At 44.1% G+C, this 12,378-nt stretch overlaps 1 non-coding gene across 1 annotated transcript; it reads right to left on the bottom strand.

The window, feature by feature from the left end:
• Positions 1-4,137: 4,137 nt before the first annotated feature.
• LOC115503596 lies at positions 4,138-4,300 on the bottom strand. The gene has a single exon (XR_003965434.1). It is a non-coding gene; the product is annotated as a U1 spliceosomal RNA (small nuclear RNA).
• Between the last annotated feature and the right edge of the window lie 8,078 nt (positions 4,301-12,378).

Here is a 12,378-nt window from a genome sequence, read left to right as displayed (position 1 = left end):
TGCTGCAATGGTGAGTAGAAGTAGCAGTAGACATCTTTGCCTTATGCCAGCTCTTAGGGAGAAATCATGAAGTTTTTCATCACTCATTATGACATCAGCTATAGGTTTTCATAGATGCCTTCATTGGGATTAAGGAAGTTTCCTTCTATTCCTGGTTTATTGACTGTGATTATCATACATGAATGTGGATTTTGTCAAATTGAAGAAATTGGGTTTTTGTTCCTTTATTTTATTAATATTCATTGATTTTCAGATGTTAAACCAATCTTGTCTTCCTGGGATAAATACCACTTGAAACATTGTATAATAATCCTTTAAAAATGTAGATCAGTTAATCAAGGATTAATTAATATTAATTTCCACCAAGAGTTTTTTATACTTTTATTAGTAATATTGATCTTTAGTTTTTTTTTTCTTGTGATTTTTTTTCTGACCTTGATATCAATGTAATACTGGCTTCAAAGAATGAGTTTGAAATGTTTCCTCTTCCTATATTTTCTGCAAGATTTGGTATAGGTTGGTATTGTTTCTTTAATATTGGTAGAATTCATTAATGTAGCCATCTGGGTCCAACCTTTTACTTGTGAGATATTTAAATTATTAATTCAATTTTTTACTTGTTATAGTTCTTTTTAGATTTTCTCTTCTTCAGTCAGTTTTGGTAATTTGTGTCTGTCTTAGGAATTTGTTCATTTTATCTAAGTTGCTTAACTTTGTTGGCATAAAGTTGTTCATAGTCTGTCTTTGTAATCCTTTTAACTTTTATAGGTTTGGTAGTTATGAAACCTTTTTAATTTTTTGGTAATGTGTGTATTGTCTCTCTTCTAATTGGCCTGTCTTGATAATGGCTTATCAAGTTTGTTAATCTTTTTAAAGAGTCAGCTTTTTATTCCACTGATTTTTTAATGTTTTTCTCTTTTTCCTTTTCCTTGATTTATGCTCTAACATTTATTATTTTCTTTCTTCGTCTTGATTTGGGTTTAATTTGCTCTTCTTTCCTAGTTTCTTAAGGTGGAAACTTGGAGTCTGTATTTGAGGTCTTTCTTCTCTTTATTATGAACTTTTAATACTATGAGTTTACCACTGTTTATTACTTGCATTCTACACATTTTCATAGCTTTACTGAAACATAATTGATGTGTAATAAGCTGCACATATTTAAAAGATGCAATTTGATATTTTGACACGTGTATAAATATCGAAGAATCACATTCAAGGTAATAAGCGTTTCTGTAACCTTCAAAAATTTAGTGGTTCTTTGTAATCCTTCCACCCACTCTTCCTTGTTACTTCTGATTTTTCTGTCCTGTTATTCTATTATTTAGAGTGAATTATTGAAATATCCAACTATAATTACTGAATTCTCTATTTCTTTTTTCAATTCTGTCAGGTTTTTCTTCTTGTGTTTGGAGGCTCCATTATTAGATTCATACACATTTACAACTTTTATACCTTCCTGATGTAGTAAACCTTTTTATCATTATGAAATGTCTCTTTTTCTCTAGGAACATATCTTGTCTTCAAAGAGATTTTGCTTGAATTAACATAGTCACTTTAATTGTATTGTTTACATGCGATATCTTTCTCTATTCTTTTACTTTGGCATATTTGTATTTTTGAGTTTAAAGTATGTCTCATATATAGAATATAATAGAATCTTGCTTTAAAAATCCAATCAGAGGGGCGCCTGGGTGGCTCAGTCGGTTGAGCTTCCGACTTCGGCTCAGGTCACGATCTCACGGACCGTGAGTTCGAGCCCCGCATCGGGCTCTGGGCTGATGGCTCGGAGCCTGGAGCCTGCTTCCAGTTCTGTGTCTCCCTCTCTCTCTGGCCCTCCCCCGTTCATGCTGTGTCTCTCTCTGTCTCAAAAATAAATAAACGTTAAAAAAAAATAAAATAAAAGGCTGGTGCTTAGCTCATTAAAAAAATAATAAAAATCCAATCAGAAAATCACTGCCTTTTGTTTAGAATTTAGCTCTTTCATATTAATATGATTATTGATAAGGTTGGATTTACATCTTCCATTTTGCTATTACTTTTTAATGTCTCATATATATTTTTGCCCCTACTCTATTGCATTATTTTGTGTTAAATTAGCATCTTAGTGTATCATTTTTATTCCTCTGTTTAAAAAAATTTTTTTAAATGTTTATTTATTTTAGAGACAGAGAGAAAGAGCACAAGTGGAGGAGGGAAGAGAGAGCCAGAGACATAATCTGAAGCAGGCTCTGAGCTGTCAGCATAGAGCCTGATGTAGGGCTCGAACCCACAAACCGTGGGATCATGACCTGAGCCGAAGTCAGACACTTAACTGACTGAGCCGCCCAGGTGCCCCTCCTCTGTTTTTTTTTTTACACTATGTACTTTTTTCAATAGTGGTTGCTCTATGGCTTTAAAATACACGTATTGAGGTATCACAATTTATTTTAGGCTATATTCATTATTCTGGACTCCGCATTTCTTCCTATAGATTTGAATTACCATCTAAAATCATTTCCTTTCATCCTGAAGAACATCTTTTAGTATTTTGGCAGGTCAGCTACCAACAAACTTTCTTAGTGTTTATCTAAGAATGCATTTAGTTTGCTTTCATTTTTGAAGCATTATTTTGCTGGATATAGAATTCTTGATTGACAGCTTTAATTTTCCCCTTAGCGCTTTGAATATGTGCCTTTTGGCTTCACTGCCCTCTGGCTTCCATTGTTTTGGAGACAAAGTTAGCTGTTACTCATTTTGTTATTCCTCTCTACACGCAGAGTCATTTTACTTTGATACTTTCAAAATTTTTTGTCTTTCAACAGGCTTAATACAGTATATTTATCCTATATTTGTTATAAGTTTCTTGCATCTGTAGATCGATCTTTTTCATCAAGTTTGGAAACTTTTTGACTTTTTGGGAACTTTTTGGAACTTATTTCTTTGAATATTCTTTTGTCTGTATCTCTCTCTCTTCTCAAGTTTTGAATTCCCATTCTGTGTCTGTTGGCATGCTTGATGTCCTACAAGTCTTTCTGTCTATATTAAAAAATTTCTTTGTTCTTCATGTTGGATAAGTTCTATTTTGCTATTTTCAAGTTTACTGATTTTTTATTCTGCCATCTCAGATGTGATATTGAGCCCATTTGGTGAATATTCATTTGATTATTGTACTTTTCACTATAGAATTTTCTTTCATTTTTATTCTATTATTTAAAAAAATTTTATATTCTCTTTTGGTTCTTGGTTTGAGTCATCGTATTTTCCTTTAATTCATCAAAACAAATTTTTATTGAGATGATACTCACATATGTAAAGTTAACTATGATACTCACATATGTAAAATTAACTATTTTAAAACATACAACTCATTGGCATTTAGTACACTTAGAGTGTTATTACAAAACATTTCATCACTCCAAAAAGAAATTTTGTACCCATTATGTGGTTGCTTCCAACCTAGTCCCTGGTAACCACCAATCTGTATTATGTTTCTATTAATTTACCTATTCTGGGAATTTCATATAAATGCAATCATATACAATATTTTGTATCTGGTTTCTTTGAGCATAATTTTTTTGAGGTTCATCCATATTATATTTCATTTCTCTTTGTGGCTGAGAGATATTTCATTGTGTGTATATATATATATATATATATATATCTCACAGTTTGTTAGCCATTCATTCATTGATGGACATTTGGGTTGTTTCCACCTTTTTATTGTTGTAACTATTATAACTATGACCGTGCATGTCCATGTGTTTGTTTGTGTATGTGTTTTCAATTCTTTAGAGTATACTCCTAACAGTGGAAAATGCTGGGTCATATGGTAATTCTAGATGTAGCCTTTTGGGGAATCACCAACTATTTTCCACAGTGGCTGTACCATATTACATTACCATCAACAATGTATGAAGATTCTAATTTCTCTACATCCTTGCCAATTCATCTTAATTTTTATGTGAAATGTGAAGTGTTACCTCATTTGCTGTTGAGCTGTAAGAGTTCTTTATATATTCTGAATGCTAGAATATTATTAGATATATGATTTGCAAATCTTTTCTCCCATTTTGTAGGTTGTCTTTTTACTTTCTTCCTACTCCCCTTTAATGTACAAAAATATTTAATTTTTATGAAGTCCAATTTACCTATTTTTTTTCTGAGAGAGCACAAATGCAGCCCCCACTACCCCAAATTATGCAGTCAAGTTTCCCACATTTGGGACGATTATAAGGGTCAGCATATCTGAAGTGCACTGGGTAAGCCTTGCCCTGGGAAAACCACCTTCCTGATCATGGAATCTCCCCTGCCAGGTGGGTGTATCTATTTATTTATTTTTTCTTTTGCTGCTCATGCCTTTGGTGTCTTATCTGAGAATTCAAGGTCATGAAGTTCAAGATCATGAAGATTTCCCCTGTGTTTTCTTCTAAGATTTTTATGGTTTTGCTCTTATTTTTAGGTTGCTGGTCCATTTTTGAGTTAATATTTGCATATGGTGTGAAACAGGTTTTTCCTTTAATTCTTGAAACATAGTGTTCTTTAATTCTTTGAACATATTTATTATAATAGCTGCTTTGAAGTCTTTGCTAAATCCAAATTCAACATCTGGGCCAACTCATCATTAGTTATAATGATTCTTATTTACTCTGAGTATAGTTCATGCTTTCCTATTTTTTGACATGTCTTGTGATCTTTTGATTGAGAACTGGACATTGTAAAAATTTATTGTAGCAACTCTGGATTGGGGTTTTTATCCTGAAGGTTTTTTTCTTTAATAACTTGTCTGAACTTAATTGGCAGAATCTGTCTTCTAAGCATCTGTAGCCAGATGTACCTGCTTAGTTTTTAAATTTTTTTAATGTTTATTCATTTTTTGAGAGAGAGAGAGAGAGAGAGAGAGAAGAGAGAGAGGGAGACACCGAGTCTGAAGCAGGGTCCAAGCTCTGAGCTGTCAGCACAGAGCCGTATGTGGGGCTCGAACTCATGAACCACAAGATCGTGACCTGAGCCGAAGTCAGATGCTTAACTGACTGAGTCACCCAGATGCCCCGATTTTTAAATTCTTATTTTTTAGCTTGGCTTCCCAAGAGTAGCTGCTGTATCTGTGTTGATTCGTAGTCAGCCAATGATTAGGAAGATGACCTCACATGTCTTGGGCTCTTCTCTACACCACACTCTGCTGAGTGATTTGTACTTAGGTCAGGGAGTGTATTTCATGTCTAGGCAGTTTTCAACTTTGTCTTAAGGTTTAGTTTTCATTTCTTCTGCGTTCTCTTGAGTCTTACCTGCACATGCCAGTGGTTCTTCAGGCAGCCACAGATGTGTGGGTAACTTATTTGGCTCTTCCAGTACCTTCCTCATTAAATTTTTGGCCATTTCACCCGTCATCTCAAGTGGGGCTGCAACCTTATATGAACAAATCTGTGTTTATTCCCCCATTAATTTCCTTCTGAGTTTGCACTTAAAAATTGTTTTAATGTTTATTTATTTATTTTGAGAGAGAGAGAGAGAGAGAGGAAGAGAGAGAGAGAGAGAGAGAGAGGACAAGTATAAGCAGCAGAGGGGAAGAGAGAGAGAGAGAGGGAGAGAGAGAATCCCAAACAGGATCCACACTGTCAGTGCAGACCCGGATGTGGGGCTCGAACTCACAAACCGTGAGATCATGACCTGAGCTGAAATCAAGAGTCAGACACTCAGGTCCCGCCTGAGTTTGCACTTTTACTGACAATACACCAGGTACAGGTTTGCCTTCCACTCCAAACCAGGTCAGCCCCCTTTGTCAGAAGGGATGATGGATGATGGTTTTCACAGCCAGCTTTGTCCTGAGAAAATTACAGTGCTGACTGATGTGGGAAGGTGGACGGGGGAAGCCCCAAGGAAGAAAGCCACAGACTTGCACTGACTCAAAGTTCTAGCAGGTTTTCATGGAGACCCACTTCCAATTAGTCGTTTATCTTTGGTCAATTCCCAGAATCCTTAACAGCTTGTATTTGGTGACTTTGTCCAGTTTTGTATTTGTTTTATGAGGGCAAGAGACTGCTGATATCTCTTCTCCATCGCGGCTGAAGTCCTGCTACCACAATTGTTTTTTTTTTTAAATTTTTTTTTAATGTTTATTTATTATTGAGAGACAGAGAGACACAGAGCGTGAGGGGTAGAGAGGGGGAGACACAGAATCCGAAACAGGCTCCAGGCTCTGAGCTGTTGGCACAGAGCCCGATGCGGGGCTCGAACTCACGAACAGTGAGATCATAACCTGAGCTGAAGTCAGTCGCCCAACCAACTGAGCCACCCAGGCGCCCCAACACAACCGTTACTTGTAAGTTTGACTTGTTCATTTTCACATGGTCAGATATATCAATGTTTTTTCTAGTGTCATACTTAGGATTTATTTATCCTGAGATTATGTTGTTAATTAACAGAAATTTTATTCTACAATATCATGGCTTAATTTACCATTCAAATGTTTAGTCCTTCAAATGTATTTCTTTCTTCATAAAGAAATAGGGCTCTAGCTTATTTTTCTCTTTGTTGTTAGTTAGCTGTCCCATCCAATTTTTAAAATAATCTCTTTTTTTTTCTGCTGATTTGAAAAACAACTGTCTGAGTATTTGAGTGATATGTCTGCTTACTTGACTTTCCATTCCATTCCATTCATTCATTTCTGTTTAGAGTCTTCACTGAAAGTGCCCCAGTTTTTTTTTTTTTTTAAATACATTCCACTTTTTTTTAAATTTTTTTTTTAACGTTTATTTATTTTTGAGACAGAGACAGAGCATGAACGGGGGAGGGTCAGAGAGAGAGGGAGACACAGAATCGGAAGCAGGCTCCAGGCTCTGAGCCATCAGCCCAGAGCCTGACGCGGGGCTCGAACTCACAGACTGTGAGATCGTGACCTGAGCCGAAGTCGGACGCTCAACCGACTGAGCCACCCAGGCGCCCCGAAAGTGCCCCAGTTTTAACTATTACACCTTTAGAATAGATTCTAACATAAAGCGTGATGAGATCCTCCTTCCTGCCTCCTACATTTCTGGTCGTACAACGGATTCGCATTTTTCACACTACAGAATTAACATGCATTCATTCATGCACCCGCCCCAATGTGCATTCATTCATGCACTCGTCCCAACGTGCATTCCTTCATGCACTCGTCCATTCTTTCATCACACAGCTGTGTTTCGAGCTCGCGTTGCACGGGGCACCTGCCATGGGGCCAGGCAGCGCAGCGACCGGGGAGGTGACGGTGAGCCACAGCAACATGGTTTCTGCCTGGCCGGGACTTGCCTTCTCGCATGGAGGCAGGGAACAAAAGTAAACAGACACATTAAGAACATAACTGAAAATCACAACACTGACTGTGCAACAAACATCCGAGGTGGGGAGGTGGAGGATGGCCGAGGGAGCCTGTGCTCGCTGTTACGTCTGCGGGTCTGGCAGCAGCCATGCAGGAGCTAAACGTCGGGTTTTGTTTCCGGACACTTGTCCGTTTGTCCCGGCGCCGTTCGTTCTAAAATGTCTCACTTTCCCACGTGGGTGGGGGCGAATAGTCCGAGCGACTAGAAGGGCAGGTGCACGCACACGCTGCCGTGGAAGAGAACCCGAGGAGCGGCAGGAAAAGCTGCGTGGCCGGTAGCTGGCACGTGGGAGGGCTTGCGAAGGGGCAGGAGGTAAGCAGGCGACAGGTCTTGCCGGGCCTTGTAGACCAGAGACGGAAGTTGGGAGTGCGTTCTTAGTGCAGCGGGAAGCCCTTTAAGGTTGTCTGCGGGGCAGTGATGCGCTGTGTTTTCGGAAGCCCTCTTCTGCGGCGTGTGGGGGTGGGGGGGTGGGGGGGAAGGAAGGGCTGCAGGAGCAGGGTTGGGGAGGGCGGAGCACCGGCGAGCAAGTGTGGTCGCCGAGGGCCAGTGAAGGCGGTCCAAACAGAAGGGGAGGCGGGGTGGCGGCCGGGGCGCTGGCTGGCAGGTCCCGCTGCTGAGCCAGACGTGGGGCAGATGGAAAGGCAGGTGAAAAGCCTGGGGACAGTTCTGTCCCCCTGCAGCTCCTGGGAACGGACCTTTAGCTACAAACTGGAAAAGGACAGAGGAAAAACTTCTGCTCAGGCGGGCCGCCTTTTTTGCAGGCAGCTTCCACCCTGAGGTTGGGGTGTAAGCTGCGTCTCCGGGGCTGACTGACGCGGGGATGTGGCACACTTCATTGACGATCCGCCCGTGTGGACGGTGAGGGAGCGACTGTGAGCCTCTCAGCAGGCCTCAGGCACCAGGACCGGGAAGGGCCAAGAACGTAACCGAAAAGCCGATCGGTGTGCGAGGAAGATGTAAACAATTGACAGAATGTTATGGGCTGCACAGAAATGTCAGGGTATTCAAGTGGGTGTCTGGGAAAACAGAAAGTTGCAATCTGAAACGATGAATAAGCCACTGACAGTTGTCACAGAATGTGTGAGAGCATGTGTGAGCAGCGAGGAGGCCGAGCTGAACTCTGGGCGGCACGCAGCGGTGCGCGTGGCACCCAGCCAGGCCCCCCGCGGCCGGGGATGGAGCTGAGATGCTCGCCCACGGTGCCCCCGTTGGGAGGCCGCCACCTTTCCGGCCCCGTGTCAAGGTTTGCTTCTCCGCTGGAGTGGGAATGCCATCCGGGCAGTGTGCCAGGTGGCCCGGAGATTCCTGCCCGGTAGGGGGTTGTGTGTGTGCCCTGTGACCCTTCCCCGTGAACGTAGGGGGTGTGTGTGTGTGTGACCCCTCCCCGTGAACGTAGGTGTCACTGTGATGTGCTGTATGGAAAAGGTGAAGGGGTTTTGCAGATATAACTCTGGTCCCACGTGACTTGGTTGTGAGTTAATCACAACGGAGCTTATCCTGGGTGGGCCTGACCTAATCAGGTGAACCGTCTAGAAGAGGGTCTAGAAGTCAGGGACTTGAAGCAGCAGAGAGAGGCTCTCCCGTCGGTCTTGAAGAAGCAGGCTGCTGTGTTGTGGAGGAGGGCCACAGGGCAGGGAATGTGCGGTGGCTTCTAGGTGCTGAGGGCCTCAGCCCTACAAACGCAAGGAGCTGGGTTTCTGCCGACACCCAGTGAGCTGGGAAGGGGGCCCTGGGCCTCAGTTGAGGTCACAGCCCCGGCCATCACCTTGACTGCAGCCCAGTGAGACCCTCAGCAGAAGACTCGACTGAGCCGTGCCCGGAGTCCTGACTCAGGGGAACGTTGAGATACCGAATGTGTGTTTTCATCTGTTCAGCGTGTGGTAATCTGTGTGAAGTGACAGACCGTTCACACAGGCAGGGGCTACCTTGCCTTGTTCGTTGCCATGACCTGGGAGCAGGTAGATGGCCTGGCCCGAGAAGGTATTCAATACCTGCTTGTTTGATGAATACGCGAATAGACGGAGGTTGGATACACAGGAGCTTGTGTGTGCTCTCCCAGACGGGGGTGGGGGGTGGTGTGCATACCCAGTAATACCGGGGGTTCTAGCTGCGTGTGAGCTCAGCAGGCATTCCTGACACGCACTGTTAGTGTGCAACTCAGGTTGCATTTGTGCGGGTCCAGGGTCCAGGGTCCAGGGTGAGGAAGGGTAACCTTTCCCATCAGGGCTGCAGTGAGTGAGTACGTAGGGGGCGTGAATTTTGCGTGCGGTGATTCACGAGGCCCAGGCTAATCTGGGGGGATCGGGAGAGGTGCGCCAGACTGGCCTAGGGCATGGACACTTCATCTCAAGGTGTGCTGAAGGGGACCCTAGGTTGGGAGACCCAGGGGTGGGGGCATGATACGATGGCACCGGGCTGGACTGGGGGAGCCGGGCTGCTCGTAGGAGTCTCTTGTATGGGGACGGGATACGTACTCTGAGTCTGCCGGGAGCTGTTTAAAATATTTTGATGGCGGGGCGCCTGGGTGGCTCAGTCGGTTAAGAGTCCGACTCTTGATTTTGGGTCAGGTCATGATCTCTCAGTTCGTGGGATCGAACCCCATGTCAGGCTCCTTGCTGAGAGCAATGGAGCCTGCTTGGGATTCTCTCTGTCACTCTCTTTCTGACCCTCCCCTGCTCTTTCTCTCTCAAAATAAATAAACTTAAAAAAAAATAAAATCTTTTGATGGCTTCTCAACGCGTTGGAATAAACCCCACTCCTTCTACCTATCTGTCAGGCCTGACATGCTCCCACCTGGCCTTTGGTCCTGGCCTCGTTTTCTCACTCCGCTCTGGCCATCCTGGCCTTTCTCTGTGTCCCCCGATATGCCAGGTTCCTCCCTGCTTGGCTGTTCCCTCGGCCCGGGTGCTTCCCTCCGGCTCTTCTCTGAGGTGGCTCCTTGCACCTCCTCTCCCCGGAGAGGCCTATTTCGACTTGTGTCAGAAGACAGTCCTGCCCACGTGCGCACTCCCCGCCGGTCACTCATTATTGCAGTGACTGTTTGGTCTCCTGCACGACAGTTACCGCTGGCTGAAGTGATCTGGCTGACTCACGATGTACTCACTTGTCGGCTGTGTCGGCTGCTCGAATGTGAGCTGCAAGCTTGCCCGGCCCGCCTCTGTGCTCCCGCAACTTAGCGCCATATCCTCGGTACACGGCAGGTGCTCAGATAGCTGTGCGGAGACAGGTTGTCTTGCTTTGTGTCTTTGTGTCCCTGCATGTAAACAGCTTGGCTTGTCCTCGATGACCTCAAAGGGAGACCTCTTCTGTGGACGCATTTTCTTTTTTTTAAAGTTTATTTATTTATTTTGAGAGAGGGGCGCCTGGGTGGCTCAGTGGATTAAGCATCCGACCTCGTCTCAGGTCCTGATATCTATCGATGGTTAGTGAGTTTGAGCCCCATGTCGGGCTCTGTGCTGACAGCTGGGAGCCTGGAGCCTGCTTTGGATTCTGTGTCTCACCATCTCTCCCTGCCCGCCCCACCACTCCCATGCATACTCTGTCTCTTTCTGTCTCTCAAAAATAAATCAACATTGAAAAAAATTATTTTGAGAGAGAGAGAGAGAGAGAGAGAGCATATAGGGAAGGGGCAGAGAGAGAGGGGTAGAGAGAGAACTCCAGAAGGCTTCCTGCTGTTAGCATGGAGCCTGATGCGGGGCTTGATCCCATGAACCGTGAGATCGTGACCTGAGCAGAAATCAAGAGTTAGATGCTTAACCAACTGAGCCACCCAGATACCCTGGACGCATTTTCAAAAGTGGACTGTGGCCATCATTGTAGAGAAGAAGATGGAAGGAAGTCTGGTAAGGGGGTGATGGCACATTTAGCAGCAGGGTAGAGGGTGGTGGAGCTGAATATTCCCCAGGGCACTGGGTACCAGCCCCTGTGCCCTTGACCTGCAGAACTCACAGCTCTCGTTTCGGGGTGGGGGTGGGGGTGTCTGGGGCAACCGTCTCAAATCCCTGAAGGTTGCCACCTTCATGGGCAATGATCTCATTTTCTCAGAGAGCTAAACATGTTTGCCAGCAGTATTTAATGCTGTATCGTTACAGGACAACCAATGGTTTGGATAGGTACTTGGATTTTATTACACAGGAATTTAATTTCACGAAAAGAAAGGTTCTCTTGCTTCCCTCCAGGGTCTGGTGATAGAAACCTGTGAAATGGGACAATTGATAAAATGTTTCAAAATCCTCCTGGTTGAAAACACCAAGGACTGCACCTGTTGCTAATCACGTGGGTCACGCACTGGGCCAAGAGTCCTCAACTGAAGGCCATACCTTGTTTTATTTTATGCCAATGTTCTTGGGTGGTCCCAGGGAGGTCAACATTTTACATTGAGTTAAATACACAAGTGGCGCTGCGTATTTTTTTTTTTTTTTTTTTTTTTTTTTGTGACCAGATACATTCCAGTGGGAAACGGGAATAACTCTGGATATCTCAAGGAGGAAGAGATTTCATACGGGGGATGTGATGCTTTGCCGGCCCGGAAGGGCTGGAAGAAAGGCGGTCCGGGAAACGGCTCTGGCTGTTGGAGAGTCGAGACTGCTCGGTACCACCGGCCGTGACCGCAGGTGCCTCTGGCGCATAGCCGGGCGCTTTGCGAGCTGCTGCGAAAGTTCTTATCTGCAGAGTCCACACGCCTGCCCAGTGCTACCAGACGAGCAGTGATAAGGCTTCTGCCTTCTAAATAACTGGGCGAGTTTTTCTCATCGGCAGCATCCAGGAGGTTCCAGAAAATGTAGTTTCTGGGTTTCTAGCCTCCGTGATCCACAGGAGAGCATGGAAGAGGGGGGATAATGGTGCTGTGTTGCCAGCGGACGTCATGGGGTCCTGAAAGCCACAGAACTCTGTAAAGACCCAGTGTGTGCTTTGTCACAGAGAATGCAGTCAACGCCAATCATCTTTAGGCTCACAGATTAGGAAGTACCCGTTCATTTCTCTGGTCTCATAACCAGATGCCAGGGAAACCAGCGTCAACCCCCTTGAAACATTGAGGAGCTCA

Source organism: Lynx canadensis, chromosome E2, assembly GCF_007474595.2.
Source record: "Lynx canadensis isolate LIC74 chromosome E2, mLynCan4.pri.v2, whole genome shotgun sequence".
NCBI classification, from domain to species: Eukaryota; Metazoa; Chordata; class Mammalia; order Carnivora; family Felidae; genus Lynx; species Lynx canadensis.
The sequence above is the reverse complement of the archived record's forward strand: the minus strand, read 5'-3'. Positions and strand labels throughout refer to the sequence as shown.